This window comes from Petromyzon marinus, chromosome 59 (assembly GCF_048934315.1).
Source record: "Petromyzon marinus isolate PM22_M1 ecotype Great Lakes invasive population chromosome 59, UKy_Petmar_22M1.pri1.0, whole genome shotgun sequence".
NCBI classification, from domain to species: Eukaryota; Metazoa; Chordata; class Hyperoartia; order Petromyzontiformes; family Petromyzontidae; genus Petromyzon; species Petromyzon marinus.
The window spans coordinates 18,096,479-18,124,104 of record NC_133725.1 but is presented as its reverse complement, the minus strand read 5'-3'; the positions used below and the strand labels follow the sequence as shown (position 1 = coordinate 18,124,104).

Sequence of the window (27,626 nt, the reverse complement as noted above, 5' to 3'; positions counted from 1 at the left end):
GAGGTGAGGGTGAGGAGGATGAGCTAAGGGGTAAAGATGACGAGGCAAGGGGTGAGGGATGAGGAGGACGAGGTGAGGGGTGAGGAATACGAGCTGAGGGATGAGAAGGACGAAGTGAGGGGTGAGGAGGACGAGGCGACCCGAGCTCGATTCCCGCTTACAGCCACCATCACCACTGCGTCCTGGATCTCGAGAGGTCGGTTCAGCCTTAAATTAGTATCTGGTACGATGTGTACACATCGCAACTCGGGAGAAAAAGGCAGCTGAGGGTGGTCCCGGCCACCCACACAGAACATGTGTGAAACCCAGAGATTATGCGTGAAACACGTGCAGATCATTAGAAAAACAGGCAAATATCTTGTGTGATATCAAATATGGATCATGCGTAAAACACATACCGATCATACGCAAAAAACACACTCAGGAAAACACACTCATATGCTGCTGTAGGATACGTTGGTTCAGCAGATGTACAGGGTGATGGATTACAATGTTAAGTTTTTTTTTTTAAATGGCGATGAAGAATATTGTCCATTCATTTGCAGTCCAGCCGTACACTCATTCATTCACGTGCTATCTTTTCGTCTATGCATCGGTCAATCCGCAAGTCAATTATGCAAGAGGACTCAGTCCCCCCCTGCCCCGCCCCCCTCTGCAAGTAGTAGCAGCTCCCTGCACCACCCAGCTAACCCCACACTGCATGCCGCGTTCTGCGCGATGCCTCAAGTTCAAGGTCGTGTGGGTAACACATTACCGTGGTGATTATTTGAACAAAATAGTGACGCGGTTCAATTTTCAAGTGCGACTTCGCGTTTAAAGTCAATGTTATAAAATATATATTTGATGGAAGCAGGTTCGTAAGTGCAGGTGTTTGTAAGTTGAGGACTGCCTATATATACACTTATTTTTCACACAGATGTGTATATGCGCACTGGGTTACTGAGCATCCTCTGTTTAGGGACTGTACCACATTACAATCCACCATCCCACCTCTAGTAAAAGTACCTACTACTACTAGAACATCTCCATCCCCTCCCTATTTTTGGTTGGGAAGCAATTATAATCGAACATTTTAAAGTAGCTTTTGGGTTAATTAATCCATATATCTGGGCTTTTATAGGTGTTATCTTGGGTTGTATGGATGGTGGTCACCCATTCAAGTACCATCAAAGTTCAACCCTGCTTTTCTTCCAAGATCTTATAATATTGGGTGCATTCCGGGTCATTTGGTCATAGGTGGTGTGGTGTATGGACATCTGTGAAAATGAGTTTCATAGCTTATCAGATTCCTTCATTTAAAATAAAGATACTGGTTCTGTATGTGTTTGTTGGATTTGTATGTTCTTTAACAACTGCACGCAGTCGTTAAATGCTTAGCCATGTCCTTCTGCTGCCGTTTGTCCGTGGCCCATGCAGCTCATCGAAAAGAATGAGCATCTGGGATCCCTGCAGGTGGGGATTTTGGGTTACCAGCGTGTGGTGGCAGAGCTGCACGCTGAGCTGGCGCCATGCCAAGAAAACCTGCAGAGCATTCACTCTCAGCTCCAGGATCTGCAAGTGCTGCACCAGCAGAGTGAGGCGAAGGTGAGCAAGTGCTGTTAGCGAGCACCTATGAAGTCCGGCATGGCACAAACGCACATATATACAGCAATACCATTATTTACGCCCTCCCGTTGTACGTACTTTCACTATTAACGTACTCAAGTCATTGATAGCCAATCGCATGTTATGTACTGTGGTACCTTGCCATGGCGTACTTGAGATTTACGAACTTTACTATAAAGACCCAAATAGTTTACGCTGGATGGCGACAGTAAGGCACCAGATGACGCCCAAGCGTTTGCATCTCTGACTACAGTAGTCACTTTCATGTGTACATGTGTAGTGACTAACTCAGAGACAGTAAGACTTTTAGGCGCTTCTTTTATTTAACGAGCACCATTGGGATAATACAGACACCCTACGTGGGTACACACTATTACCGTTGCTTGCCTATACAAAACACTAACCATCTAACACTGACAGCACTGAACGGAGACGGCGAACACCTATCTAGCAGCGTAATATCGAGTGAAGACGGCAGCGACGATGGCGACGAGACGACAGCGACGAGACGACAACGACGATGACGAGATGGTGACGACGACTATCTTATATATACGAACAGCACGACGAGGATCCCACTTCCAGCAACAGCCACAAGGTCCCTCACAGGGGCCCTTCTTATACTCTCAGCGTAGCCTCGCTCCGCCACGGCCACGCCCCTTCTCTGGAACCTACTAGCGGGTTCCCGATGGCCCCCCCTCTGTGACCTTTCCCCTAGATGTCCCCCTCTCGTGTCTATCGTGGCCTGCTGACGTGGGTACTACCATACACCGCAGTTACCCTTTTTTACCAGCAGCCAGCGCTATGTCACTACACATACTCTATCAATATTTTTTCCCCACATACCGGATTTATGGTGAATATTTTTCAAGTGTAAACTAATTTTACATGATAAACAACTAATAATACACACAGTATAATAGACAAATATATCAATAATATGGCAGTCCTCGACTTACGAACGCATTTAGTTCCTGAGGCCCATTCATAAGTCGGAACGGTTCGTAATTCGGAATACAATATTGTGCGATATTTAAATTCCCATATTGTCAGTGTTATCAAATGTGTTAAGGTTCAACAAAAGAGTCAAGCATTGTTAAACTCGTAAATAAGAAATCATGTACATTTGCATTAACACTAAAATTATAGTGTATCATAAGTAATACATAAAATGTAGTAAAAATATTTTTTTCATTTTCACTCACCGCTTTCAAATCACAAGCGTGCTCACCGCTACACTTGTAGCTTAATAGGCTGTTGGGGCACGTGCTGTTAGCGATAGCCTATGAAAGCCAGCACGGCATGCGAGGGGTTGTGTGCCAGCACCACACCCAGCTGCATTTGTGTCCCGAGTGGTGATGTTTATACAGCGCGCTAGGTGCTCATTTGAGGCCGAGTTGACCTACGGGAGGCCCAGGAATGGTTCAGATAATCGTCACTGGTGTTGGCCGTGACTTGGAATTGAACTTGGGTCGGTGGGTTTGTAGCGCAGCGCGTGAACTGCAACACTACCGCTCCCCACACAATCACTTTCACATATATGCACATGTGCGCGTGCACGAGGCTGACTCATGACATCTCGTGGAGGATCGCAGCACTGAACAAAATAGTTCTGTGGTTCAGTTTGGAAGTGCAAGTTCGCGTTTTAAAGTCAATGGTAACCAAAAATTAATACAGTTCATAGAAACAGATTCGGAAGTCGGGTATCCGTAAGTCGGGTCTCCGTAAGTATGGTGTTCCTAAGTCGAGGACTGTATGTATACACTTATTTTTCACACTGAAGGTTGTACAGAATGGATGCGCACTAGGTTACTGAGCATTCTCTGTTTAAGGACTGTACCACGTTACGATCCACCATCCCACCTCTAGTAGAAGTACCTACGACTACTAGACCATCTGCTCCCCTCTGCTACATGCATCTCCATCCCCTCCCTCTTTTTGGTTGGGAAGCGATCTTAATCTATTATTTTAATCCAGATTTTGGGTTAATTAATTCCTAAAAAATGTTTAACATAAAACTTTCGTGACTGCAGGAATTCATATTCTTGATTCTTTCGGTAAAGTCACGTACTTTTTTTAATAATATAAAAAAAACCCACGACGTTTCGATTGCAACACAAGCGGTCTTCATCATGCTTTTATAGGTGTTATCTTGGTTTGTATTGATGGTGGTTGCCCATCCAAGCACTTGAGGTTCAACCATGCTTTTCTTCCAAGATCTGAGATGATTGGATGCATTTCGGTTTATTTGGTCAAAGGTGGTGTATGGACATCTGTGTAAGAGCTTCGTAGCTCATTACATTACTCAATTATAAATGAAGATCCTGGTTGTGTGTGTCATTATACCTGTATGTTCTGCAATAACCTCACGCAGTCGTTAAAATGCTTTCCTGTGTCCCTCTGCCGCCATGTGTCCCTCTGCCGCCTCATGCAGAAGCTGCACGTGGCACGGCAGGCATGAAGGAAGCTGTGGAACAACTCGAGGAGCTGCTTGGCCTCGTCTGGCAACCCTGGTCAGCTGGTTCAGAACTGGAGGAGGAGAAACAGCTGTTGTGAATCCCTGCAACAGCCGTCCCTGTGAGCTGCCCCTCACTACAGAGAGCTCCATGGAGAGCATGGCGATGATCACACCCACTCACCCACCCACCCAATCACCCACCGACCCACTCACCCTGTAACTCACTTACTCACCCTCATAACTTACCCAATCATTTACCCAGTCATCCACCCATCCACTCAATGACCCACTCACTCATCCACCCATCCACTCACTAACTCACTCACCAACCCACTCATCCACCAACCCCACACCCACTCACCCACTTATTAACACAGGCATTCATTCACTAACTCAACCACTAACTCACCCACCCACCAACTCACCCACAAACTCACTAACCAACCCAACCACCCACTCATTCACTTAACAAACCACCTACTCACTCAAGAACCAACCCACTCACCACCCACTCACCTACTACCAACGCAACCTCTCACTCACTCACCCACCCATTCACTCACTGACGTATCCACTCAATAACTCACTCATCCCAACCACTCCTTCACGCACCCACCAACCGATTAACCACCCACTCACTCACCCACTCACCCTCTCACTTGCCAACACACTCACCCAATCAATCACCCACCCATCCACTCACTCACTAACCTACCCACGCACCGTTTCACCCACTCACTCACCCATCAACTCACTCAACAACCCATCCACTCACTCAAAAACCCACCCATGAACTCAACCATCCACCGAGCCACCAGCACAGACTCACCCAGTCACCGACTCCATCACCCACAGACTAACAGACAAATTAACTCAAACACCCACTAACTCACCCACTGAATCACCAATCCACTCAACCACTCACTCAATCTCTAACCCATCCACTCACTCGTGCACTCACCCACCCACTCACCAATCCACTCACTAACTCACCCACTCACTCATTCATTCACCCCACTCAATCAACAACCCATCCACTCTGTCTCACTATTGCATCTTCACTATCGCATCCACTAAGTCGCCTGTCACTAACGAACCCACGCACGTAGTCACCCAGTGAACAACCCACCCACTCACCCATTACCCAGGCTACCACTCCACTACTCCCCCACCCACCTAGTCACTCCTGACCCACCCACAAACCCACTCACCTACCCGCCAACCCACTCACCTACCCGCCAACCCACTCACCTACCCGCCAACCCGCTCACCTACCCCCCAACCCACTCACCTACCCCCCAACCCACTCCCTGCCAACCCACTAACCCACCCGCCAACCCCCTCACCCACCCGCCAACCCACTCCCCTTCCCGCCAACCCACTAACCCATCCACAAACCCACTCACACACCCACCAACCAATTCACCCACCCAATAACCCACCCAACTACTCACTCACATACCCACCCACTCATTCAGCCACACTCACGCATAAACTCACCGACTCAACCTCCCACACTCACCCACCCATCCATTCTGCCAGTGGGGGGGGAGGGGGGGGGTGTGATGGCACGTGGCCCCCCCAATGATCCGACCAAAATCCCTAATTTCGATCGGATCATTGGGGTTTATTAGTAATAAATCGGCATTTTGCGACCCCTACTGCCACTGTGTAGCATATTATTACGTGCCAGGAACTCTATGAGATGATAGGATAATAGTCTGAGTCCATAATTGGCAATAAGTAACGGCAAAGCAGTTATAAGTGACTCACAGAATTGTGCGAAGTTGCGCATAGTACACAACTTCCCTCAAGGCATTCACCTTTAGTGAGCGCGATGCCGATCACACAACACGTTCGAATCCGACCCTCGATCGATGGCTGCGCCATCGCTGGACACGCGTCGAATAAAAAGCAAGGGACAAGTTCTTACTTACTAACAACTCCTATGATTTTTCATTGCTGGAGGGGTTTCCCCCCTACCTGAAAATCCTGGCTCTGCCATTGCACCCGCCCAATCACAAACCCATCCTGTCATCCAACCACACCCACAAATCACTCACTCATTCACTCACCCCTCCGCTCACCCACTCAATCTCTAACCCACCCACTAGCTTACCCACTTACTCAATCTCTAACCTGCCCGCCCACCCACAAACTCACCCATCCTGACGCACTCATCAAGCAACCCACTCAATCTTGTACCCACGAGCTCACTCACCCACCCACCCACTCACCCACCCACACACTTATGCACAGACTCACTCACCCACCCACTCACTCACCCACCCACTCATTCAGTTACACACCAACACATTAACTCATCCACTCAACATACCACACTCACACACTCATTCAACAATCCATCCATCCTCTCATTCAGCCACTGACTCACCCATTCACTCACACCCTCAACCTCCCACACTCATCCACTCACCCACCCTCCCACTAAGTCAACCACATACACCTACTCACCACCCACTCACCCATTACCCATGCAACAACTCACCCGCTTGCCCACCCACTCACTCATCCACCCATCCACTCACTCACTCGGTCAACCACCCATTCACTCACCCAGCCATTCCATCCATTCACTAACCCACGAACTGACCGACCCCTTCACTCACCAAACCCCTCACTCACCCAAACCCTCACTCATCCACACACTCACCCACTCAACCCCCCACATTCACCCACCCACTCACCAACCCACCCTCTCATCCAGCTATTCAATTACCCATCCCCACTCACTCCTTCAACATTGCACACTCATCCAATCACCCACCCACTAACTCAAACACCCTCACACTTACCAATGCACTCACCCACTCACTCACTCATCCATCCACTCAATCACCCACGCACCACATCACTGACCCAACCCATCAACTCATGAACCCACCCATTATTCAGAAACTCACCCAGGCACTGACCTACTCACCCACGACGCACTACACACGTAACTACTCACCCATTCTCCCACCAACTGACTCAATTTCTCACCCACCCACCCGCTTGACTCACTTACTCAATCACTCTCCCACTCACTCACCCAGTCATCCACCCATCCAGTCACTCACTCAGCCACACAACTCACTCACTTAATGACTCACCCACCCACTAGCGCTCCTACTAACTCATTCACCCACCCCTCACTCACCTAACCACTCACTCCCTTCAAGCTCCCACACTGCTCGCATTAGCCACCGACTTAATCAACCACAAATATCCACACACTCACCCGTCCACTCACCCACTCAATCACACAACCACCCACTCCGTCACACAACCACCCACTCAATCTCTAACCCACCCACTCACTCACCAACCCCCACACCCACCTACTCATCCACCCACGTATTAACAGGCATTCGTTCACTCTCTCACCCACGAACTCACCTTCTCACCCACCCACAAAGTCACGAACCAACCCAACCACCCACTCACTCACTCAACATCCCATCCACTCACTCAACAATCCACTCACTCAAATACCTACCCACGCACTCACAAACTCACCGTATCATCCAACCACTAACTCACCCATCCCCTCACCCACTCATGCACTAACTCACTATCGCATCCACTAACTCTCCTGCCACGAACTCATCCACCCACATACTCACCCAGTCACTCACCCACTACTGAGGCTACAACTCCACTACACCCACTCACTCACTCGCCCACCCACCAACCCACTCACCTATTCGCCAACCCACTCACCTACCCGCCAACCCACTCATCTACCCGCCAACCCACTCACTTATCCGTCAACCCACTCACCTATCCGCCAACCCACTCACCTACCCGGCAACCCACTCATCTACCTGCCAACCCACTCACCTACCAGCCAAACCACTCACCTACCAGCCAACCCACTCACCTACCAGCAAACCCACTCACCTACCCGCCAACCCACTCAGCAACCACTCGCGCATAAACTCACTCACTGAACCTCCCACATTCACCCACCCACTAACCAACCCACCCTCTCATCCAACCATTGAATCACCCATCGACTCATCCCTTCAACCTCGCACAGTCATCCAATCACCCACCCACTAACTCAAACACCCATTCACTCACCCATCCCTCCACTCACCTACTCAATCACATAACCACCAACTCAATCTCTAACCCAAACACTCACCAACTCACCCATCTTCTTATTCACTCAATCTTGTACCCATTAACTCTAATCACTCACCCACATTCCCATTCACTAACTCACTCACCAACACTCACACACCAACTCAGCCAGCCACGACCCACTACCCACGTAACCACTCACCCACCCAAGCATTAAATCACCCATCCACTCACCTTTTCAACCTCCCACTCATCCAATCACCCACCCACTAACTCAAACACAAACATCCATTCACTCACCCACCCACCTGCTCACTCACCCACGCACCAAACCACCCATGCACCAAACCACCCACCCACCCAATCACTCACCCACACACCTTTTCACCCAGCCACCCTCTCAAACCCGTACCCACTAACACACCCACTGACCTACCCTCACCCACCCACTCATGAACTCACCCATCCAATTATTAACCCACCCACTAACCCACTAACTCACCCACTAATTCACCAACCCGACCACTCACCAACACGGCCTAAATATAAATTATGTTTGTTTTACCAGGCAAGGCCCACTGAGATATATGGATTGTTTTCAGAAGCAACTTCGCCACAAATGATAGCTCAACAGAGTGGCTTATCACGTATACATTTATAGCAGCCAACTCCTCTAAATGCATGTTTCTAAATGTGGAATCGAACCCACAACATCCTGTATACCCGGCGAGGTAGTTAACATCTTGCCACCATGACACTCCATTCTCTGACTCTCCCACCCACGAAACCACACACTCAAACACCGACCCACTAACTCAACCATCCATTAATTCAACCACCGAGCCTTGCACACACTCACTCACCCAGCCACGCACTCGCCAAGCCACGCACTCAATCTCTAATCCACACTCACTCACCAAGCCTCTCACCTACTACCCATCGAACGTCGCACCCACTCATCCACGCACCCACCCACAAAACCGCCCATCTACACACCAAATAAAAATGTAGCTTTTTTTTTACTTTACTAGGTAAGGCCCATGCTATATACATCTTTTTCAGAAACAAGCAGAGTACAAATGATTGCTCAATGGAATGGCTTTTCACATAGAACGTTATAGCAGTCAAAGTCTATAAATGCATGTTTCTAAATGTGGAGGGGCAACCTGGAGTACCCAGAGAAAATTCCATGCAACCACGGGGGAGAACGTGCAAACTCTAGATATACAGGCGAGGTTCATAAAATTTTGCCACCTTGACATTCCACTCTTTAACTCAACCACCCACTCAAACACCCACCCACCCACACACAAACCACTTGTAGAGTAAAATGGGGACGTGACGTCATGTGTGCCGTCTAGTGCGATGACGTCACGGAACGTGGCATCATGCGCGCTGGGCGGCTCGATGACGTCATGTCTCCTCTAGTATTTAAGGGGGACCCCGTGACGAAAGCGGGATCACTGTGGGAACGGGTAGAGTGAGAAGGGTGGAGAGGGAACCAGGGGTAGAGAGGGATCGACGAAGAGTCAGGAGTGAAGCCGGTGGTAGCCGTAGGAGGTGCTGCTCTTCCCGGTCGGTGGGGTTGGCAAGTTCCCCCATCCGACTCGAGGGAGAGAGACCGGAGCTAGCCGGGCTGGACCAGGACTTAGTGTAGGACCCCTAACCCCTGGGAAGTTGTCACACCCTTTGTGTTATTGTAATATACTTAATAAACCTTTGGCGAAAGCCCTTACCCTCAAGCCGTCTCCGAGTCGTCGTCGGGAACTCAACACACTAACCAAATCAATCTCTAACTGACTGACTCACCCACACACCCACAAACTAATTCACCAACCCACTTACCAGCCCACCCACTCCCTAACTCAACAACCCACTCACTCAACAATCCACTCACCCACCAGGTCACCTATTCACTCCCTCACACACCCACCCATCCACCAACTCAATGTCTAACTCACACACTCACCCACCCAACCAATCACAAACTCACCCAGCCACTCACCCTGCCACAAAATCAATCTCTAACCCACGCACTCAACATTCCACCTACTCACTAATCCAAACTGACTAAATTCAACTATTTTTTAAGTTACCAGGTAAGACCCACAGAGCTATATAAAATATTTTTCCAAAGTAACCTGGCCACAAATGAGAGCTTCACTAAGTGGCCTATCACACAGTAATGTATAGCAGCCAAATCCGATAAATGAATGTTTCTAAATGTGGAGTCGAAATCCACGTGACCATAGAGCACATGCAAACCCCAAATATACAAGCATCAGGGTTGGGATGGAACCTACGAACTCCAAAATACCAGGCGACGTAGCTAACATCTCGCCACAGTGGCGTACAATTCTCGAACTCACCCACTCAACTACTAAAGCCACCCACCAACCCACTCACAAACCCACTCACCCTGCCATGCACTCAATTTCTAATCAACGCACTCACGCACACACCCACTCACTCACTCAACCACTCATCCACGCACCAACCTACACATGCACTCACTAACTCACTCACCCACCCACCCAACCTACCCACCCACTCACCCCACCCACTCACTCAGTGACCAACTCACGATCCAACCCACCCACTCACACTGTGACTCACTCAATCTCCCAACAACTCACCCAGCCCCTCACCTACTTACTTAACCACCCATTCACTCACCGACCAACGCACTCACCGCCCACTCACCCAACTGTAAACTATAATTTAACTATTTTAATTTTACCAGGAAAGGCCCACGGAGCTATATAGATTTTTTTCATAAGCGACGCGGCCACAAATGACTGCTCAAATAAGTCAGTGAGTGCGTGTGTAGGTGGGTGCGTGGATGAGTGGTTGAGCGAGTGAGTGGGTGTGTGCATGAGTGCGTTGATTAAAAATTGAGTGCATGGTAGGGTGAGCGGGTTTGTGAGTGGGTTGGTGGGTGGCTTTAGTAGTTGAGTGGGTGAGTTCCAGAACAGCCAAAACCTCGAAATGCATGTTTCTAAATATGGAGAGAAAACCCGGAGGACTCGGAGAAAAATCCATGCAACCACAAGAACATGCACACTCCAAATATACAGGCGTCATAATCGAGATCGAACCCACAACCTCCTGTACAAAAGGCGAGGTAGTTAATATGTCACCACCATGGCGCTCCACTTTCTTGACTCAGTCACCCACTCACCCACCCATTCAGCCACCTACCCACTCAGAAACACCCACCCACTCAAAAACCCGCACGTTGCCACCAACTCAACCACTTACCGACACATCCACTTACACACCCACCCATCCACCCACTCAATCTCTAACTCGCACACTCACCAGTCCACCCGCTCACGCAGCTACTTACCTACTCACCCACTCACCCTGCCACCCACTCACCCTGCCGCCCACTCAACCTCTAACCGACCTACCGACCCAACCAGCCACCCACCCCCTAAACTAAACTACTTTTTATTTCACCAGGTACGGCTCATTGAGCTATATAGACCCTTTTCAGAATCGGCCTGGCTACAAATGATAGATAAACTAAGTGGCTTATCACATACATTTATTGCAGCCAAATCCTCAAAAGGCATGTTGATTCTAAATGCAGCGGAAAGGACCCGGAGCAAAATCCACATGACCAGGGGGAGAACATGCAAACTCCAAATATACAGGTGGCAGGATCGCAATCGAATCCACAACCTCATGTATACTAGGCGAGGTAGTGAACATTTCACCACCGTAGCGCCCCACTCTTTGACTCACCCAATCACTCACAAGCTCACTTACCCACTCAACCTCCCACATTAACTTACCCACCCAGCAGTCACTCACCCATTCACTCACTCACCTACTTTCTGACCCCATTCAGTCAACAACTCACCGACCCACCCAACCACTCACTTAGTTAACCACTTGCTCACCCACCCACTCACCCTATGACCCACTTAATCTCTAAATCACTCACTCACTAAACTACACACTCACCCACCAACATACTAACTCAAACACTCACCAACGAACTCACTCACCCAACCACGAACTGACCCACTCACTCACCCACAAACTCGCGAACCAAAAACACACATACCCAACCCATCACTCACCCAACCCCTCACTCACCGACTTACTCAATCATCCATCCAGACACTCACCCACTGACCGACCCACCAACTCATTAACTCACCCAGGACTCACTCACTCTGCCACCCATTCAATTTCTAACCCACCCACACACCTACTCCCTCAGCCACTCACCTCTTCACACACTCACCCACTACCCACGTAATTATTCACCCACCCACTAACTCAACCACCCACTAACGCAACCACTGACCCACTCAAACTCATCCACTCAAAAAGCCACCCACTAAAATATCTAAACCACACTCATGCAACCACCCACCCACTCACCCTCACACTTACCAATGCACTTTCCCACTCACTCACCCATCAACTCACTAACCCACCCATTAATTCAGGAACTCACCGAGCCACTGACCTACTCACCCAAGACGCACTACCCACGGAACCACCCACCCACCAACTGACTCAATTTCTCACCCACTCACTCACCCACCCACTAGTGCTCCCACTAACTAATTCATTCATCTACTCACTCACCCACCCCTCACTCACCTAACCATTCACTGCTTCAAGCTCCCATACTGACCAAATCACCCACCGACTAAATCACCCACAAATATCCACTCACTCACCACCCACTCACCCACTACTCACACAACCACTCACCAACTCATTCACTTGCTCACCCACGCATTCACTCACCCCACTCACTCACCAACCATCCACTCACTCACCCACTCACTGAACCACCCCTTCACTTACCCACCCCCTCCATACTTAACCGCAATAACTCACCCACTCAACCTCTCACATCCATCCACTCACTCACCAACCCAACCTTCCACGGTCATCCAATCTCGTACTCACTAACTCAATCACTCACCAACGCACTCACCGTCTCACTCATCCATTCCCTCATCCATCCACTCACTCACCCATTCACCAAATCAATCACGCACAAATTAACTCACCAATTCAACCAGCCACTGAGCTACTCACCCACGAGCCACGTAACCACTCACCCACCCTCCCTCCCACTGAATCTCTAACCTACCCACTCACACATCAACTAACCCACCCATCATCATCTCACTAACCCACCCATCATCTCACCCACTCACCCAGCCACCCACTCAATCTCGCACCCACCAATTCAATCACTCACCCCCCATCCAAGCATTCAATCACCCATTCACTCACCATTTAAATCTCCCACTCATCAAATTACCCTCCCACTCATCCAATCACCCACCCACTCATCCAATCACCCACCCACTAACTCAAACATAAACATCTATTAACTCACCCAATCCTCCGCTCACCTACTCAATCACATAACCACCAACTCAATATCTAACTCAAACACTCACCAACGAACTCTCAACCTCCCACACTCATGCACTCACCCACCTAACCAGTAACTCAACCACACAAATTCACTAATTCACCCCTTTGCTCAGCCAATCAATCACACAACCACCCACTCAATCTATAACCCATCCACTCACTCAACGACCCATCTTCTCACCCACTCAGCCAACCACCCACTCAACCACACACTAACTGATCAATCCACTCATTCACCCACCCACCAACTCACCCAACCCCTCACTCATGCAACCCCTCACCTCCACCCACCCAACCTCCCACTCTCACCCTACTACTCAATCACCCACTCAATTTACAAACTCAATCACCGACTCCATCACCCATCCACCCATACTGACCCACCCCCTAACTCACCCGCACACCCACTCACCCACCCAATAATTCACCCACTCAACTCACCCACCCCTTCACTCATTCACACACCCACTTAACTTCCCACGCTCACCCACCCATACAACCATTAAATTACACATCCACTCACCCCCTCAACCTCCCACAATCATCCACTCACCCACCCACTAACTCATCCACACACACACTCACTAAACCATAAACACTCATTCACCTACCCCTCTGTTCAGCCATTCAATCACACGATGATTGATTAAATCACTAACCCGCCCACTCGCTCCCCCACTCACTCCCCCACCCACTTATGCACTCCCCAACCCACTCATCCTCTCACTTACCCACCAATGCACGCACTCACTGACTCACCGAGCCATTTACACAATTAACAATGCACTTACCAAATCACCCACGCATCCACTCACCCACTCAAACTCCCCCACCCACTCACCATCCGTCTCACTCACCCACTCGACCCCCCTCACTCACCCACTCGACCTCCCACACTCACCCACCTACTCACCAACCCACTCTCTCATCCAACCATTCATTCACCCCCTCAACCTCCCACATTCACCCACTCGGCCACCTACCAACTAACTCAACCACATACACCCGCTCACTCAACATTACCCACTCACCCTCTACCCACGCAATCAATCAATGCCTCCTTCACTCACCCAACCTGTCGCTCACCCAACCCCTCAGCCACCTACCTCCGTCTCAAGCCTCGTGCAGTCCAAGCTCCAGGAGGGCCTCTTCCTCCTCGAACCCGCCGAGGTTGGGTACCGTGTACGTGCCCTCGTGGCCACGCACGCTCACGCGCACACGGGGTCGCGCGTTTGTTCTCGCCACGCGAACCTCGGCCGTTATCTCCCACCCGAGTCCCCGTCCACTGGGGCCCCATTAGGGTCCCCGTCGGGGGGAACAATGAGGTGTCCATCCGCTGTGTCTCCTCCCCTCTCGACCCCGCTAGGACCCCCTGCGCCGCTCACGATATCCCCCCAGGAGGACCCTGTCCCTCCTGTTTCCATCTCGCGGGGTCGCCTCTCCGCACTCCCGCGCTTCAGCAGGCTCAGTGCTTGCACCACCATGCGGCGATCCTCTAAACCTGCGGAGGTGGACGAGGGTGGGGGGGATCATCATCGTCAGCAGCAAATGCAGCATCATTATTATTATAAGCAGCTACAGCAAGTCGCAGCATCATAATCATCATCTGAATTACCACCACCAGCAGGAGCACTATCATCACCATCTTCAACTTGCCAAGCCATCATCATTACATCATCACCAGATTAATAGATCTCTACCATCACCATGCGTAAAGACATTAGCATTATATTCACTATCTCCTGCATATGCTAATCTCAACATAATTATCGTTAACATTATAACCAACATCATATCGATCAACGCACCGGTGTAAATTGTTCTAGTTGTATTCAATACAAATCAGTTAATATTTGCATCACTCGAACGTGCCACACCACTGCTCCACTCCCCACTGCCCTTCTCCATCCTCCCCCTTGCTCCTTGGCCCCTTACCATCTGCCAACTGCCCCCTTGCTGCCCGGGCTCGTGGGTACCCCCAGAGGATTTGTATTCAGCTGTAATATCGAGGCTAGAATACATTTCCGCGTGATAAGCCACTTAGTTGAGTTATCATTTGTGATAGCCAGGTCGCTTCAGAGAAACATCTATGTAGCTCAGTGAGCTTTACCGGGTAAAATACAAAATTGTTTAGTCTTTTTGTCTGATGGTAAGGTACCACGCAAACCACCACCATCATGACTGCTATCAGGCTCCGTAGAGCAGGGTGCGTGTTTGTTGTCATCGTCTACAAGAGCTACACGTGGCAAACCGGGGGTGCTGTCGCATGGCTCGGCGATTGCGCATTTGCAGAATTAATCTGGCAAGGGTCACATGATCAGAAAAGGGGCAGTCCAGCAACATGAACCCTTGCACTGTGCCGCTCCCCACACCTGAAACCAACCAGCGTGGTGAAGTATGGTCAAATACACCGCAACGATCCGCTAGGTTGTGGCGGTCCCCATACAGCAGCGGAATCGTGAAAGGGCCATAGCGTGGTCGCACATCCATCGTCCCACGTGATACCACCTGCGGGGCACGCCTCGCAACGCTCAGGTGAGCGTTACCTGCACTCGCTTCCTGCCGGATAGCTTCAACCACCTGCCAGCCATCGTATCCCGAGGGGAGGTCGGGTCGCTTCATTTGCTCGTCGCTCCACAATTGGAAGTTCCTGGCAAAGGTGCGCGAGGTGGATGAGCTGGAGTCCTGTCTGTGAGCGTGTGGGTTTAGCACGCTGCGCTACAATGAATCCGGCGACCCGAGCTCGATTCCCGCTTACAGCCACCATCACCAGTACGTCCTGGATCTCGAGAGGTCGGTTCAGCCTTAAATTAGTATCTGGTACGATGTGTACACATCGCAACTCGGGAGAAAAAGGCAGCTGAGGGTGGTCCCAGCCACCCACACAGAACATGTGTGAAACCCAGAGATTATGCGTGAAAAACGTGCAGATCATTAGAAAAACAGGCAAATATCTTGCGTGATATCAAAATGGATCATGCGTAAAACACATACCGATCATACGCAAGAAACACACACTCAGGCAATGTATGAAAACACACTCATATGCTGCTGTAGGATACGTTGGTTCAGCAGATGTACAGGGTGATGGATTACAATGTTAAGTTTTTTTAAAATGGCGATGAAGAATATTGTCCATTCATTTGCAGTCCAGCCGTACACTCATTCATTCACGTGCTATCTTTTCGTCTATGCATCGGTCAATCCGCAAGTCAATTATGCAAGAGGACTCAGTCCCCCCCTGCCCCGCCCCCCTCTGCAAGTAGTAGCAGCTCCCTGCACCACCCAGCTAACCCCACACTGCATGCCGCGTTCTGCGCGATGCCTCAAGTTCAAGGTCGTGTGGGTAACACATTACCGTGGTGATTATTTGAAATGTAACTTTTTATTTTACCAGGTAAGTGAGCCATATAGCTCTTTTTAAGAAGCGATCTGGTCACAAATGTTAGTTTTAACGGAGTGGCTCATCTTGTGGAAATTTATAGCAGTAAAATACTCTAAACCAGGGGTCTCAAACTCGCGGCCAGAAGGCCAATTGTGGCCCGCGGAACGATATTTTGTGGCCCACTATTTGCCATCAATTATTTATTTATTTTTTATTTATTGTATTTTTTTACCATAGCTCAGGCTCGTGACAGCTTCCGGTGTTTGTTGACAAGTTAGCCAACGCGAATTAGCAACGTTAGTCACTTGGTTGAAACGTGATTCCGGAGTGACACCAAGTGGAAGGAAAATATATCCTGTCACCCTGTGCAAGGTACAGAGGACTTAGGAAGTGGGCGGACTCAACAAGTGTAATCAGTGACCTAATAAAGACAACAGAGTGTTGCAATAGGAAAGGTAAAATAATTACATGGATAGCAAATAGCATGAGATGGGTGGCAAGAACAGAAGCCAAATGTTGGTTAGAACCTGAATATTATAAAGAAGTTATAGATTATTATTACAAGAGAAACAAAGAAAAGGAAAAAGGACAGATATGTGCAATCGCAAAAGAAAATAATTTACCAAGAACAATTTAATCAAAAAGAGCAAGAAATTAAAAGATATAAAACATGAGACAATGCACTTGATGTTAAGAATTAAGACAGGTGGAGTAACATGGACACCAGAGTTAGCTCAATGGCATCCAGAGAGATTCGTTAGAGCAGAAAGATATGTAGGATGTGAACAAAAAGAAAATCTAGATCACTTTATTTATGAATGTGAAAGGTATAAACACCTGAGAGAGAACACGATTGATGAATTAAATAATGATAAGAAAAACGAAGTGCTCAAAAAAAGCATGAACAATGATAAAGTTTTCAAATACCTCTCAGAATATATAGAAAGGGCATACTAAATAAGATCCCAAATACTCAGGTATTGGGATAAAAACATGTAAATATATCACCCCCACCTTCCCTGAGCTTTCCAGGATGTTCAAGCGGACCATGTGCCTTTTTGGGAGCACATATCTGTGTGAAAAAGCTATTTTGCACCATGAACTTTAATAAGTCAAAGTACTGGTCCAAACTTACTGATGAGCATTTCAAGCCATACTGAGGGTCTCAATTGCTTCCTCCCTCAAGCCAAATGTGGCTCAGCTGTGTAAGAAGAGGAAGCGCTGCCAGGTCTCTGGAAGCATGGAGTAGGTAAGAGAAGCCTATGTTCTGAAGAACCGTTCATGTTCTGAACTGTTATTAATAAAGATTGAGAAGATTGGATTACTTGCACTTTTTTGTAATACTTGATGCGGCCCAGCCTCACCCAGACTTTACCTCCAGCGGCCCCCAGGTAAGTTGAGTTTGAGACTCCTGCTCTGAACGCATGTTTCTAAATATGGAGGGAAAAACTGGAAGACCTGGAGAACAATCCACGCGACCACGGGAGAGAGAGAGAGACATGCAAACTCCAAATATACAGGCGTCAGGGTCCGGATCGAACTCACGACCAATTGCATACCAGGTGAAGGAGTTAACATCCCACCACCGCGGCACCCTTATGTACCAGGTTACACAGTCACGGACTCAAATGAAGACACAGTCCCTTCATTTAACAGTCTGTTCGATAAATAAGTTCTGTTAGCGAGCACCTATTAAGGCTAGCATGCCACACGAGGGGGTGGGTGGTCAGTTTTACCCAGGATAGCCCTACTGGCTCTTTTCAGGAGGGTTCTACCACATTTCCCAGCAATGATTACTAGGCACAGTATATTCCAACTGGGTAATTTGCGGGCAATTGTATTTAATTCGGTTAATCTGGTCCATGACGCTGGGATCTTCAACGTCCACTGAAGCAGACGGCACATGGTGCCTTTGCGGTGAACACGCCTGTAGCATTAAACAGGGCGGCCGCTGGATTCAAACCGCGAACATCTACGACAAGCGGCACACGTACAACTGCTACAGACACACGCCGAGTGTGTAATCACTCAATATGTGAGTGATTACACGCAATATTGTTGTGTGATTAAACACAACGTTGTTGTGTGTGTAATCACACACAAAAATATTGATGAGACGCAACGACGTTGTGTTGAGTGTAATCACAAACAACAACGTTGTGTTGAGTGTAATCACTCAAAACGACATTGTGTTGAGTGTAATCACTCACAACGACGTTGTGTTGAGTGTAATTACACACAACGTCGTTGTGTTTAGTGTAATCACTAACAACGACGTTGTGTTTAGTGTAATCACTAACAACGACGTTGTGTTTAGTGTAATCACTAACAACGACGTTGTGTTGAGTGTAATCACTTACAACAACAACGTTGTGTTGAGTGTAATTACAGGCAACAATGTTGATGACACACAGCGTCCAACAGAGGGCGTCGTAGTCGTGCCATGGGGAGGCGGCGAGTGATGAACGCCACTGCGGCGCCGCAAAGAGATCAGAGCCGTGATATTTATTTGTACACTGGAGGAGGAATCCGATGAGCTACGAAGTTCTTTATCACAAACGTCCAGCGTCTTGGCCGTCACGACAGAACGAGGCCGATAAACGTGGAGGTATAAATGAGGGTGATGCTAAGTCGGTGTGCCGTGCCCTAAGTGAGGTTGCCATGGGCGTGTGTGTTGGCCGTGTCAAGAGCGGGTGAGGAGGATGAGGCAAGGGGTGAGGAGGACGAGGTGATGGGTAAGAAGAACGAGGTCAGGAGGTGAGGTGTGAGGAGGACGAGATGAGGTGTGAGGAGGACGAGGAGAGGGGTGAGGAGAGCGAGGAATGAAGAGAACGAGGGGTGAGGAGGACGAGGGGTGAGGAGGACGAGGGGTGAGGAGGACGAGGGGTGCCGAAGACGAGGGGTGAGGAAGACGAGGGGTGAGGAAGACGAGGGGTGAGGAGGACGAGGGGTGAGGAGGACGAGGGGTGAGGAGGACGAGGGGTGCCGAAGACGAGGGGTGAGGAGGACGAGGGGTGAGGAGAGCGAGGGGTGAGGAAGACGAGGGGTGAGGAAGACGAGGGGTGAGGAGGACGAGGGGTGAGGAGGACGAGGGGTGAGGAGGACGAGGGGTGAGGAGGACGAGGGGTGAGGAGGACGAGGGGTGAGGAGGACGAGGGGTGAGGAGGACGAGGGGTGAGGAGGACGAGGGGTGAGGAGGACGAGGGGTGAGGAGGACGAGGGGTGAGGAGGACGAGGGGTGAGGAGGACGAGGGGTGAGGAGGACGGGAGTGAGGAGGACGAGGGGTGAGGAGAGTGAGGGGTGAGGAGGACGAGGGGTGAGGAGGACGAGAGTGAGGAGGACGAGGGGTGAGGAGAGTGAGGGGTGAGGAGTAAGAAGAACGAGCTGTGGGGGTGAGGACGAGGTGAGGGGTGAGAACGAGGTGAGGGTTGAGGACAAGTGAGGTGGACGAGGTGAGGGGTGAGAATGAGGTGAGGGGTCAAGAGGACGAGGTGAGGGGTCAAGCGGACGACGTGAGGGGTAAGGAGGACGAGGTGAGGGGTGAGGAGAATGAGGAGCAGGGTGCGGTGGACGAGCGAGGGGTGAGGAGGACGAGGGGCGAGGAGGACGGGGGGTGAGAAGTAAGAAGAACGAGGTGTGGGGTGAGGAGGACGAGGTGAGGGCTGAGGAGAGCGAGGCGTGAGAGCGAGGGGTGAGGAGAGCGAGGGGTGAGGACAGCGAGGGGTGAGGAGGACGAGGGGTGAGGAGGTGAGGAGCAGGGTGCGGTGGACGAGCGAGGGGTGAGGACGGGGGGTGAGAAGAAAAACGAGGTGTGGGGGTGAGGACGAGGGGTGAGGAGAGCGAGGGGTGAGGAGAGCGAGGGGTGAGGAGAGCGAGGGGTGAGGAGAGCGAGGGGTGAGGAGAGCGAGGGGTGAGGAGGACGAGGGGTGAGGAGGACGAGGGGTGAGGAGGACGAGGGGTGAGGAGGACGAGTCGAGGGGTGAGGAGGAAGAGGTAAGGGGTAAGAAGAACGCGGTGTGGGTGAGAAGGACGGGGTGAGGTGGGCGAGGCGTGAGGATGACGAGGCGCGGGGTGCGGTGGACGAGGTGAGGTGAGGGGTGAGGAAGACGAGCCGAGGGGTGAGGAGAACGAGGGGTGAGTAGAACGAGCGGTGAGGAGGACAATGTGTGAGGAGGACGAGGGGTGAGGAGGGTGAGGTGAGGGGTGAGTAGGACGAGTCGAGTGGTGAGGAGGACAAGATGAGGGGTAAGAAGAACGAGGTGTGGGGTGAGGAGGACGAGGCAAATGGTGAGAACAGCAAGGGGAGGGGAGGACGAGGAGTGAGGACGAGCTAAGGGTGAGGAGGACGAGGCGAGGGAGAGGTGAGGGGTGAGAAGGACGAGGTGAGCGGTGAGGACGACGACGGGTGAGGAGGACGAGCTGAGGTGAGAGGACGAGTCGAGGGGTGAGGAGGACGAGGTAAAAGGTGAGGCGGACGAGGGGTGAGGAGAGCGATGGGTGAGGAAGATGAGGCGAGGGGTGAGGAGGACGAGGGGTGAGGAGGACGAGGTGAGGGGTGAGGAAGACGAGCTGAGGGGTGAGGAGGACGAGGGGTGAGGAGGACGAGCTGAGGGGTAAAGCGGATGAGGTGAGGGGTGAGGAAGACGAGGTGATGGGTGAGGATGAGGTGAGGGGTGTGGACGAGGTGAAAGGTCAAGCGGACGACCTGAGGGGTGAGGACGAGGTGAGGAAGACGAGCTGAGGGGTGAGGAGGACGAGGTGAGGAGGACGAGGGGTGAAGAGGACGAGCTGAGGAGGACGAGGTGACGGGTGAGGAGGACGAGGTGAGGGTGAGGAGGACGAAGTGAGGGGTGAGGAGGATGAAGTGAGGGGTGAGTACGAGGCGAGGGGTGAGGAGAACGAGGGGTGAGGAGGATGAGGCGAGGGGTGAGGTGAAGAGGACGAGCTGAGGAAGACGAGGTGAGGGGTGAAGAGGACGAGGTGAGGGGTGAGGAGGACGAGGTGAGGGGTGAGGAGGACGAAGTGAGGGGTGATGAGAACGAGGGGTGAGGAGAACGAGGGGTGAGGAGGACGAGGCGAGCGGTGAGGAGGCGAGGGGTGAGAACGAGGGTTGAGGAGGACGAGGCGATGGGTGAGGAGGACGAGGTGATGGGCGAGGACGAGGTGAGGAGAGCGAGGTGTTAGAGAAGGACGAGGTGAGGGTGAGGAGGATGAGCTAAGGGGTAAAGATGACGAGGCAAGGGGTGAGGACGAGGCGAGGACGAGGTGAGGGGTGAGGAGGACGAAGTGAGGGCGAGGTGAGGGGTGAGGAGGACGAAGTGAGGGCGAGGTGAGGGGTGAGGAATACGAGCTGAGGGATGAGAAGAACGAGGTGAGGGGTGAGGAGGACGAGGTGAGGGGTGAGAACGAGGGGTGAAGGAGAACGGGGTGAGGAGGACGAGGCGAGATGCGAGGACGGGGTGAGGACGAGGTGAAGGGTTAGGAGGAGGTGATGTTTGATTCGTGACAAAACATGTAATAAAGTTATTAATAACAATCTGAATTATAGTCAATTATTCACGTCTACTACAGAGAGTGCAGGTAGCCGTGTGAGGAAGAGGTGAGAACGAGGTGAGGGGTAACGACGAGGTGAGTAGAACGAGAGGCGAGGGGTGAGAACGGGGTGAGGGTTGAGGACGACGGGTGAGGTGGACGAGGTGAGGGGTGAGGATGAGTCGAGAGGTGAGGGGTGAGGATGAGTCGAGGGGTGAGGAGGACGAGGTAAAACGTGAGGCAGACGAGGAGTGAGGAGGACGATGGGTGAGAAAGATGAGGCGAGGGGTGAGGAGGACGAGGGGTGAGGAGGACGAGGGGTGAGGAGGACGAGGGGTGAGGAGGACGGGAGTGAGGAGGACAAGGGGTGAGGAGAGTGAGGGGTGAGGAGGACGAGAGTGAGGAGGACGAGGGCTGAGGAGAGTGAGGGGTGAGGAGTAAGAAGAACGAGCTGTGGGGGTGAGGACGAGGTGAGGGGTGAGAACGAGGTGAGGGTTGAGGACAAGTGAGGTGGACGAGGTGAGGGGTGAGAATGAGGTCAGGGGTGAGAATGAGGTGAGGGGTCAAGAGGACGAGGTGAGGGGTCAAGCGGACGACGTGAGGGGTAAGGAGGACGAGGTGAGGGGTGAGGAGGATGAGGAGCAGGGTGCGGTGGACGAGCGAGGGGTGAGGAGGATGAGAAGTGAGGAGGACGGGGGGTGAGACGTAAGAAGAACGAGGTGTGTGGGTGAGGAGGACGAGGCGAGGGCTGAGGAGAGCGAGGGGTGAGGACGGGGGGTGAGAAGAAAAACGAGGTGAGGACGAGGGTTGAGGAGAGCGAGGGGTGAGGAAGACGAGGGGTGAGGAGGACGAGGGGTGAGGAGGACGAGGGGTGAGGAGGACGAGAGGTAAGGAGGTGAGGGGTGCGAAGGACGAGTCGAGGGGTGAGGAGGAAGAGGTGAGGGGTAAGAAGAACGCGGTGTGGGTGAGAAAGACGAGGTGAGGGGTGAGGTGGGCGAGGCGTGAGGATGACGAGGCGCGGGGTGCGGTGGACGAGGTGAGGTGAGGGGTGAGGAAGACGAGCTGAGGGGTGAGGAGAACGAGGGGTGAGGAGGGTGAGGTGAGGGGTGAGTAGGACGAGTCGAGTGGTGAGGAGGACAAGATGAGGGGTAAGAAGAACGAGGTGTGGGGTGAGGAGGACGAGGCAAATGGTGAGGACAGCGAGGGGAGGGGAGGACGAGGAGTGAGGACGAGCTAAGGGTGAGGAGGACGAGGCGAGGGAGAGGTGAGGGGTGAGAAGGACGAGGTGAGCGGTGAGGACGACGACGGGTGAGGAGGACGAGCTGAGGTGAGAGGACGAGCTGAGGTGAGAGGACGAGTCGAGGGGTGAGGAGGACGATGGGTGAGGAAGATGAGGCGAGGGGTGAGGAAGATGAGGCGAGGGGTGAGGAAGATGAGGCGAGGGGTGAGGAGGACGAGGGGTGAGGAGGATGAGGGGTGAGAAGGACGAGTCGAGGGGTGAGGAGGACGAGGTGAGGGGGGAGGAAGACGAAGTGATGGGTGAGGATGAGGTGAGGGGTGTGGACGAGGTGAAAGGTCAAGCGGACGACGTGAGGGTTGAGAGGACGAGCTGAGGAGGACGAGGTGAGGGGTGAGGAGGACGAGGTGAGGAGGATGAGCTGAGGGGTAAAGATGACGAGGCAAGGGGTGAGGAGGACGAGGCGAGGACGAGGTGAGGGGTGAGGAGGACGAAGTGAGGGGTGAGGAGAACGAGGGGTGAGAACGAGGGTTGAGGAGAACGAGGCGATGGGTGAGGAGGACGAGGTGATGGGTGAGGACGAGGTGAGGAGAGCGAGGGGTTAGAGAAGGACGAGGTGAGGGTGAGGAGGATGAGCTAAGGGGTAAAGATGACGAGGCAAGGGGTGAGGACGAGGCGAGGACGAGGTGAGGGGTGAGGAGGACGAAGTGAGGGCGAGGTGAGGGGTGAGGAATACGAGCTGAGGGATGAGAAGGACGAGGTGAAGGGTGAGGAGGACGAGGCGAGGGGTGAGAACGAGGGGTGAAGGTGAACGGGGTGAGGAGGACGAGGCGAGATGCGAGGACGGGGTGAGGACGAGGTGAAGGGTGAGGAGGAGGTGATGTTTGATTCATGACAAAACATGTAATAAAGTTATTAATAACAATCTGAATTATAGTCAATTATTCACGTCTACTACATAGAGTGCAGGTAGCCGTGTGAGGATGAGGTGAGAACGAGGTGAGGGGTAAGGACGAGGTGGGTAGAACGAGAGGCGAGGGGTGAGAACGAGGTGAGGGTTGAGGACGACGGGTGAGGTGGACGAGGTGAGGGGTGAGGATGAGGCGAGGGGTGAGGATGAGGCGAGCGGTGAGGACGAGGTGAGTAGAACGGGGGTGAGGACGAGGCGAGGGGTGAGGAGAACGAGGTGAGGAGGGCGAGGGGTGAGGAGGGCGAGGGGTGAGGAGGGCGAGGGGTGAGGAGGGCGAGGGGTGAGGAGGGCGAGGGGTGAGGAGGGTGAGGAGGGCGAGGGGTGAGGAGGGCGAGGGGTGAGGAGGGCCAGGGGTGAGGAGGGCCAGGGGTGAGGAGGGCCAGGGGTGAGGAGGGCGAGGGGTGAGGAGGGCGAGGGGTGAGGAGGGCGAGGGGTGAGGAGGGCGAGGGGTGAGGAGGGCGAGGGGTGAGGAGGGCGAGGGGTGAGGAGGGCGAGGGGTGAGGAGGGCGAGGTGTGAGGAGGGCGAGGGGTGAGGAGGGCGAGGGGTGAGGAGGGCGAGGGGTGAGGAGGGCGAGGGGTGAGGAGGGCGAGGGGTGAGGAGGGCGAGGGGTGAGGAGGGCGAGGGGTGAGGAGGGCGAGGGGTGAGGAGGGCGAGGGGTGAGGAGGGCGAGGTTAGGGGTGAGGAGGACGAGGCTAGGGGTGAGGAGGACGAGGCTAGGGGTGAGGAGGACGAGGCTAGGGGTGAGGAGGACGAGGCTAGGGGTGAGGAGGACGAGGTGAGGTCGGTAAGGGAGGTGTCCGTCTCCGGAGTGTTGCATGATATTTGTTGCTATGCTCGATGTTTGGTTGGTGACATAACATTCAATAAAGTTCTAAATAACATCCTGAAAGATAATAAATTACTCGTGTCTGCTGCATAGAGGCCAGGTACCCGCGTTTGCCTTCTGCGTGTGCGTGTAGATAAATCAGAATCTGTATTTTACATGAGTTTTGACGTTCTCTTTCACACACGTCCAGAAGGGTCGGGTTAGCCAGTTGCATCAACAACAAAATGCAATTAAAGATACTCGAGTAAGGATTGAGAAAATGTAGTCAAGTCACGAATAAATATCATGTAAAATCAAACTGTGCAAGCTCATACCTTCTTGTAGATTTGTCAACATCAAATCCAAGCTTGGGCAAGATGGCAAAACACCAACAGTCAAAGTACCATACCAAGACAGTGGCCTCGATTAAATTGCATTCAAACATTGAACTCTCGACACGTGGGTGAAGAGGTTCCGAGTTTCAAATCGCAGACGCAAAAGCCGCGTCGAGAACTTTGAGCACTGGCTGATACGGAGGCAGCTTCCTCTGCCCCCATAGGGTGCCTGGGGGCACGTGATCTGGCTCCGCCCATGGTAGGCGGGGCCAATTGCGTCACTTCCTGCGCTCTCACCTCCGACCCCAATGGCGTTACGTCACTCCGGCAGGGCGAGCGAGCTGAGCGGCTGCGTTTGTCTCTTGCGCCCCCAACAGGAGCCATGAAGTTCTTCAAGAGACGGCAGCAGATGCAAGCGACGCTGGAGACTCCAAATTCGTCAACAGTGGAGGTGAGTGGCGCCACCTCTTGCGTTGGAGTTATACGAAGTAACAAATAGAGTACTGTGATCACATCGAGAAAAAATATTATTTTTTAAAATATTTAAATTTTACTTTAAATTGAGCGCTTGATGCGTGGGTAACGAGGTTCATAGTTTAAGATCACAGATTGAGAGTTTCATCAAGGATTTTAGTCGGAGAAAGCTTTCTCTGGGCAGTTGGTCCTTGTTTGCGTTGCCAAGGTGATAGCATCTCGTGTCAACTGCCATTTCCCAGCTGGTGTGCCTGGGGGTCACGTGACGTTTGGTGACGCAATAACGCCCGAGCCATTGGCTCCGCCCTTTTTGGGTAAAGCCAGTGATGTAATCACTGCCATTGATGACGTCATCACTGTATTCGATGCCTTCTTCACTGAAATTGACGTCTCTGTAATTGATGACGTCATCACTAATCGATGTCATCGCTGTAGTCGATGGCGTAATCGCTGCATCTGATGACGTCATCGCTGCATTTGATTACGTCAGCGCTGCATTTGATTACGTCAGCGCTGCGGGCTCCTTATCGCTGCGTGTTGGCCTGTAATTCGGGCAAAGCCAGCGATCTGAGCACCTGTGTTTCTTTATCTGCGTCGGCAAGAATATACATGATATTCTTCAACAGACCACAGTTGAGAAAGCAACACATGAGACAATGAATGTGTCAACAGTGTAGGTGCGTAGTGCCACCTCTTGGGGGCCGTCCATAAATGACGTCACGCACTTGGGGGGGGGCAGACATTTGTGACGATGTGTGACGGGGGGGGGGGTTTGAGAAATGTGATGTCACATCAAAATGCGCAATTTTAGATAAAAATAGACAACACGTTCTACTTAATTAAATAGACTTTTTAATAAATGTTCTACATCAGAGTGCAGCACCACATTAATACGAACTACAATGGCAATAGTTTAAGATGTTTTCTTGTTCATGTTTTTGTTTGTTGCGGTTGCACCCGATTCAAGAGCTGAATGGCTCACAGGGCTATACCAAATAAATGGAACTATGAACTAAAGCGATTTGAAGCATGTTTTTTTTTTGGGGGGGGGGGGGGTCTGACTTTTTGTGACACCGTGTGACAAAGGGGGAGGGGTCCAAAATCGCATGACGTCATTTATGGACGGCCCCTTGTGTTTTGATGTCAGAGGAGTTGTACTCGGTAAGAGAGGTAGGGGACAGACAAATCTAGGCTGGAGTGGAGGCCACCACTCTGCCACTTACCAGCTAAAATGCAAACGTGTATGGAATGATAAAAAAAAGCTTTGCCCCAACACCAGATTGACACCTTTTACAAGGCAGCAAGTCCGCATG

The 27,626-nt window shown here is 51.7% G+C and overlaps 1 long non-coding RNA gene across 2 annotated transcripts; it reads right to left on the bottom strand.

Annotated features, from left to right (window-relative positions):
- Positions 1–1,906: 1,906 nt before the first annotated feature.
- LOC142905917 (uncharacterized) lies at positions 1,907–26,444 on the bottom strand. Of its 2 annotated transcripts, XR_012929930.1 has the most exons (4): positions 25,840–26,444; positions 16,120–16,223; positions 14,680–15,074; positions 1,907–4,134 (listed from the first exon to the last, which is right to left on the bottom strand). It is a non-coding gene; the product is annotated as an uncharacterized LOC142905917 (long non-coding RNA). The 2 variants fall into 2 exon arrangements; XR_012929931.1 differs by lacking the exon at positions 16,120–16,223 and having other exon boundaries at positions 25,840–26,442.
- Positions 26,445–27,626: the final 1,182 nt, after the last annotated feature.